This window comes from Talpa occidentalis, unplaced genomic scaffold (genome assembly GCF_014898055.3).
Source record: "Talpa occidentalis isolate TD23 unplaced genomic scaffold, MPIMG_talOcc4v2.1 talOcc4.8, whole genome shotgun sequence".
Taxonomy (NCBI): Eukaryota; Metazoa; Chordata; class Mammalia; order Eulipotyphla; family Talpidae; genus Talpa; species Talpa occidentalis.
The window spans coordinates 77,010,286-77,017,264 of NW_023605194.1; positions in this window are offsets into that span (position 1 = coordinate 77,010,286).

The following is a 6,979-nucleotide window of genomic DNA, read 5'->3' on the forward strand; positions in this document are numbered from 1 at the left end:
TAAAGACACGTGTGATGCCCCTACTGCCATCTGGCATCAGTAACTACACAAGAAGGATCACAGGTGCTAAGCAGGGCAGAGGAGAGGCCCAGCCAGGGTGAGGGCATGGATGCTGCCCAAACAGATCCCTATCCCACAGCCTCGGCACCGAGGGCCTGTGTGTCTGTCAGTTGCCCTAAATAAACCAAGTGTGATTGATGCTTCGTTCTTCTGACTCAAGTTACCTTCTGAGTTTGGGGGAATGTGTTCGTTTCTGCAGCCACACAAGTTAGGATTTCAACTTAGACATTTTGGGAGGACACAAACATTCAATCTATACCATTCCCAGCTCCCCAAATTTGTATCCGTCTTACATGCCAAATGTATTTATTTGATCCAAATAGCCCCAGAATCTTGACATGTTTCCACATTAACTTTAAAGTTTAAGTCCAAGTTCCCTGAAATGTCCTTTACGTCAGATCTGGGTGAGACTCAGGCACGGCTCCTCCAGCTCTGAAACTGTCATGTGCTTCCCAAGTTCAAGGTGGGAAAAATGTAGGATAGATTTTCATGGCCAGAAAGGGAGAAATAGGAAAGAGGAGAGGAGCGACAGCCCATGTAAACCCAAACCTCAACGGGGAGAACTCCTCTGGACCTGGCAGCTTGAGAATAATCTGTCCTCTGACCCCACTGGGGTGGCAATGTCACCCCACAAACCAGAGGGTGCTGCCCAGGCCTGGGATTTCTGCAGGGTCCCACCTCTGTGGTGGCCCCTGCAGACCCTGTTTTTTGACTTAGGTGGAGGCAGCCGTGACCCTTGAGTCTACTCTCTGGGCCTACGACAGCCGTGGTAGGCTGAGGCCCCGAGTCACCTTCCAAGTCATTCTTCCATTGTCTTGAACAGGACTTCTGATGAGATGGCCGACTCCTAATGAGCCTTACCATACGGTCACTTTGCCACCCTTAGGGTTCCCATTTCTTGAACTATAGATAGGCTACGATTTCCCCAAACCTTTAAGTTAATGCTTTCTTGTTTGCTTACACAATTCCATCTATAAGTTGTCTCCCGCTTGCATTTTGCCATAAGCACTGGAGAAGTGCTAAACCAGTAGTAGTCTGCAGTGCCAGAGGTTGCTCAGCCAGACACTCAACTTCACTGCCCCCGAGTTCTGCCTTCCACAATGCACCACAACACTCAGAGCCAAGTCCCATGTGACTTTATTGCAAGGATCACCTTGTCTCCAGTTTGCAATAGACAGTCTCCATTTCTTCAACCAGCAAGGCCTTTAGCCACCATATTTCTACCCACATTCTGCTCAGAATTCCTTAGGCCTTCTCTGAGACCAGGAGGCTTTCTCTCAGGTCTCCTCTGTTCCTTCTGAGCTCTCACCAGAATCTTCTTTAAAGCTCTGTTCACAGCAAGATGGGTTTATTCTAGCAGACATTTCAAAACTGCCAGCCCGTCTGCCCACCACTGGGCTCCAAAACCACTGCTACACGTCCAGGTATTTGTGACAGCAGCGCCCCACATCTTGGAACCAATTTTTATCTTAGTTCTCGTTGTTATAAGCAACTACTATAAATAGGGCAGCTTATAAACAATTTATTTCTTACAGCTCTGGAGCTGAGAAGTTCATGACCAAGTGCTGGCCCATTGAGCATCCAGTGAGGGTCAGCTTGCCTCACAGGGCAGAAGGGGCAGGTTCTTACACAGGGCACGGATGGCAGGAGGGCCCTACCCTTGTGACCTGAGCAGCCCAGAAAGGCCCCACCCCCTAACACCATCACTGCGGAGTTTAGGATCTCACCATGAATTTTGGGGAGGACACCAACATTTTAATCTCTGGCAGGCCTCACAGTCAAGCCCGAACATTTTGTTAATGAGCTCATCTGAGGGATTGCAGTGACCTTCACCTCGGAGAGGGGGGTGGGGGGGTGTCTGTCTGATGTTTTAGGGCTGGGTTTCTCCGCCCACACAGTGAATTTACAAAACAATACGCAGATGCTTTAACAACAGCCATGTGTGCACAATGTCCAGGTCACCAGATTCAGCCTGAAAGGTGCCCTGTCCTTGACTCTGGTTGTGGAGCGGAAACATGTCCATGATCGTCAACAGTGCAGAACAGGAGGGAAGCGCAGGGTGAGAGGGGAGGAGCTGAGAGGAAACGCCCGCACTGCCTGTGAGTTCCCCGGGACGGGGACGGAGCTACCATCCTGATAACGGCCTCTAGGTCAGCCAGGGATGTGGCCATCCAGGCCTCCGGGGCGGGTCTGCACATAGGGAGGATGGATGGATGGATAGATGGATGGATGGATGGACGGTCTGACTGAGGATCACTCTGCTGATGGGCGCCTTTGGGGCTCCAAATTGGGGACAGACTGCCCTCTGCTGGCTGCGGGGCGGGCCTCTGGCACCCCCTCACAGCGCCACCCGTCCAGCCGCTCCTCCACGAGCTGTCCAGTTCGGGGAGCACCAGTCTTCCAGACCAGCTGTGTGCTGGGGAGAAGACCGAAGAAGCTCCTGGGGGTGAAACCGGAGTCAAGGCAGAGAGGAGAGTAAGGCGGAGGCCCCAGGCCGGCAAACACTGTCTCGGTGGCGAAGGGCGGGGCGGAAGGGCTCAGAGAGGAGGGAGGGGCACCCAGAGGTGGAGCCGTCTGGGGAGGGGCCCCTAGCCGCCGGCGCGACGCTTGCTCAGAGCCAGGAGCCACCAGGTGGCGCTGTGGAGACGCCAGAAGGCTTCCTCTGCGGACGCTGGGCTTTGGGCCCAAGTTTCTTGCAGGCGGGGTGCTCTTCTCCAGTCCCTAGATAACAGTCTTCCCTTGCAGGGTGTGCACGCTAATAGTGGCTTGCAGTGAAACAAACTGTGGAACAAACAGTATAACAAACTGACCCACAGGAAGACTGGAGCAAGGATCTTTGTGTCCATCCAGGTATTTCTTTTCTGTTTTCTGTGGTGTTTGACTCGTGTCCAGGAGCGGCAGGGGGTGGAGCAGTGCCCAGCTTGGTCCCAGACTCTGGGTAGTTAGGGTGCGGTGGGAAAGAGCTGCCCCTTCCGATGCAGTGGAAGGAAAGAGCTGCCCCTTCCTCCTCCAAGGGCCATGACATCTATTTGGGTGACGTGAGGATAGAGAGAGCAGAAGGAACCAGATGGAGGGATGAGGTCAGGGGTGAGGGAGAGTGGGGTGTCCGTCTGTCCATCCATCCTGATCCCCCTTTTGGAGGGGGCAGAAACCCAGCAAGGCCACCTTTCCCAGACCTGAATCAGGTGAGGGTGCTAGTGATTGGAACAGGATGAAGAACCCACAGAGATCAACTACTGAATGAGTCCTCCCCCACCCCCAAAGATAACCACTGGGGAAACCTTTTAAAATGGACTCCTCCCCTACCCACCCTAGAGATTATGATTCAGTGGGCCTGGTTGGGGCCTCAGCCATTCTGATGCGCAGGTTCGGCAGGCTTGAGGACCTGCCTATTGGTCCCTCCTCCTGCTGGTGCCCACCTGCACTCCACAGTCTGCCCTCTGTGGTAGAGTTGTCCTGGTGCCATGAGCTCAGCGCCCCGCCTGGCAACTGGCGCTCGGTTCTAAAGATTAGCAGGACTTCCTGGAACTTCCTATTTCTGTCCCCTAGAGTCATCCAGAACAGGTCTAATCCCTCTCTTGCGTGACAGGCCTTCAGAAATTTGAAGACAGCTGCCTGGCTGGCCTGAGTCTGCACTGCTCCAGACCAAACTCCCCCACCCCCAACCCCACTCTGCCTTTCAGAGGGTCCTGATTGAGGCTCAGGGGAGTCCGGTGAGGCCATTTCATGTGCTGAAAAAGAAAAACACAGCCAGGGCTTGTGGGCTGTCCAGGGGCCAGAGCTGCAGATTGGGGGCCTTGCAATAGGTCAAGAGGGCAAAGCAGAGCTGCTCTTCCTGAGAAAGACCCTGAGCCTGTCAGGACCTGACCTCTTCCACCTCCTTTCCTCTTGGACATTTTGGAAATAACATTCATCCATCTCTGGAGCTTCTTTGTGACATAGCCTGTTTGAAGACCTTAACTCAACTATTTAATCCTCACAAATAACCCTGTGAGCTAAATGCTATTGTTATATCCATTTACAAATGATCAAACTGAAGCCAAGAACCAAAGACCTTAGCTCAAGGTCAAATGGTGGAGCAGGCTAGAGATCCAGGCAGCTGGTCCAGGTTCTGCTCCTTGCATCACTGTTCCCAACACTCTTCTTTCTTCTTTTTTTAAAGATTTGTTTATTTATGCATACAAGAACTGGGGTACAGGCCAGAGGTGTGGGGGTGAGAGGATTCACCAGGGACAGAGTAGGGAACAGAACAGGCAGATTGACTGAAATACACTGCTGAGGGGAGCAGCGGGCGAGCCAGGAGAGATCTGCTGTGCCATGTGGGTTGCTCCCTGACTGGGGATGGGACTCGTGTTTCAGTGGCTGTGGACAGCTTCACAGGTTGTGTCTTTTTTTTTTTTTTTTTTGATTTATTTATTTATTTATACAAGCACTGGGTACAGTCAGAAGTGCAGGAGGGTGAGAGAATTCACCAGAGCCAGAGCAGGGAATAGAACAGGCAGACTGACGAAGCACACTGCTGAGGGGAGCAGTGGGCGGCAGGAGAGGTCTGCACGCCATGTGGGACCCTCGCCCGGCTGCCAGGGATCGAACCGGTGCTGCAGAGGCTGCAGGCAGCTTTGCAGCCCAGCGCTCAACAGCTGCGCCACCAGGAGAGGCCCCACAGGTTGTGTCTTAACCCCTTGTGCCATCAGGGAGGCCCCCAACACTATTCTTTAAAAGAAACTTCCCTGTGCCAGGAGATGCAAGGAGAGGTGCTAGAGCTATAGCAATAGCTAACATCTACTGTGCGTCTGAATACCTGGCACTGTCTGGGTCTCTGCGTCAGCACTATGAAGTGGTTGTATTAGCCCTTTATTATAGAAGAGGAAACTGAAATCCAGTGAATTTTGAGTGACTTATTCAAAGTCATTGGCCAAGTGGTGGAGCCAAGCAAGATTGGAACCAGCTGTGTGACTTTGGGCCAGCCTCCTCCCCTCTGGGTGTCAACCTCTCATTTGTGAAATGAAGATGTTGGCCTAAATTAATTCTAGAGAAGTGCTTCTCAGGCTTTAATGTGCACACAAATCTCTTTCAGATCTTGTTAAAAAGCAGATTCTAATTCAGTAGTTTTGGGTGGGGCCTGGGATCTGGCATTGCTCACAAGCTCCCAGGGGAATGTGGTGCTGATGCTGCCCATCCCGGGACCACACTCAAGCAGCTGGGCTCTAGGGGACCTGCCCCACTCTGATGTTAGGAGTTTATGGGCCTTGGAAGACTCACCCCGAAGGCCATGAAAATCAAGGTGGCAGTCTGTGTGGGCAAAGCCCTTCACGGACTCTTGCTCTGCCTCCCAAGCCCTTGGTGCCTTTTCTGAAGTACCTGCCCCTGACCCTTCAACACTGCCATGCTGTTGACCTCAGCCCAGCTCCCCCAGAGTTCAAGGGATTGAATCTAGGCCAAGGTGGGGCTGTCGTCTTGAAGGAGTGAATGGAAGTCCCTGCCTCCTGGGCCCAAGGCAGCCACACAGAAGCACCTTTAGGGCTCCTCACAGATGCTCCCCCTCTCCTGGGCATGTGGTAGGGTTATATTACAACCCCCCTCACCCTGGAGTTAGAATGGGCCATGTGGCTTGCTCAGGCCTCTAAATTGAGAGAAGTGACTTGTCACTCGTGGGCAAAGTGCTTGAGGAGTGCCCGTGAAAGTCACCATGTCCCTTTCCCGGCTACAGAGGGCAGCTGTCACCCCTCTCCTGCATTTCACATGCGGTGGCTTGTTTGAAGACCTGAATGTGTGAGTTTGCCCACTGCCCACAGAAGCCTAGGGGTGGGGAGGGGGGTGCTGTCATAATCTCATTTACAGAAGATCAAATGCATCAAGATGAACCTCTGTGGGACCTCCCGGGTAGCCTAGGGGTTAGTCTCAGTGCTATTACCTCTATGGCCTGAGTTCAATTCCCACCCAGGGAGCTAACCCACATGGCGCTGCAGACCTCTCCTGTCTCCCCTTAGCAGTGTATTTCAGTAGATCTCTGCCTGTTCTGTTCCCCACTCTGTCTCTGGTGCATCTTCTCACCCCCACACCTCTGGCCTGCACCCCAGTTCTTCCATGCAAAAATAAATAAATAATCTTAAAAAAAAAAAAAAAAGATGAGCCTCTGTCAACCTGGACTCACAAGCCCACAGTGCACAATCTGAGTATGTGAGATGTGACCTTTGCTGTATTGGCCTTTGGGGTTTGATGGGAGTTTGTTAGTGCAGCAGAGCCTAGCTTACCCTGACTAATGTGCATGCCAGAGTCAGCGTGGTGGTGTGAATGCCCTGGGTAGGCTGAGGCCAGTACTGGGGCCGTGTTTCTCCACCCCCCCATCTCTTCAGGAGGGAGAACATCTCCTTGCTGACCATAGGAGGGAGGCCCCCCCCCGCCCCCGATGCAAACTCTACCTCCTCTGTTTTGCCAGTTCCCTGTAAAAAGAGAATTAGGACCCACCCATTCATCATAGTATCCCCTGTGTCTCACCTGGTGTCTGGCTTCTGAACACTGAATTCACACAGGCCATAGAACTTATTCTGATGTCCCTTTCCATGAAGCTCCCTGTAGGTCAGTCTGAGACTGCCTGGAGCTTCCCCTCCCTGGCCCCCATGTCCCTGTGCCTAGAACCACTGGTTCATTTCTTCTTTTATTTTTTAAAGATTTATTTATTTTTGTGTACAATAACTGGGCCAGAGGTGCAGGGTGGGGGTGAGAGGATCACCAGAGACAGAGTGGGGAGCAGAGCAGGCAGAGCTACTGAAACACACTGCTGAGGGGAGCAGCGGGTGGCAGGAGAGGTCTGTGCGCCATGTGGGACCTTCCTCCGTGGCCGGGGAGCAGCCGGGGATTGAACCGGCACCGCAGAGGCTGCGGGCAGCTTCGCAACCCAGCGCTCAACCGCTGTGCC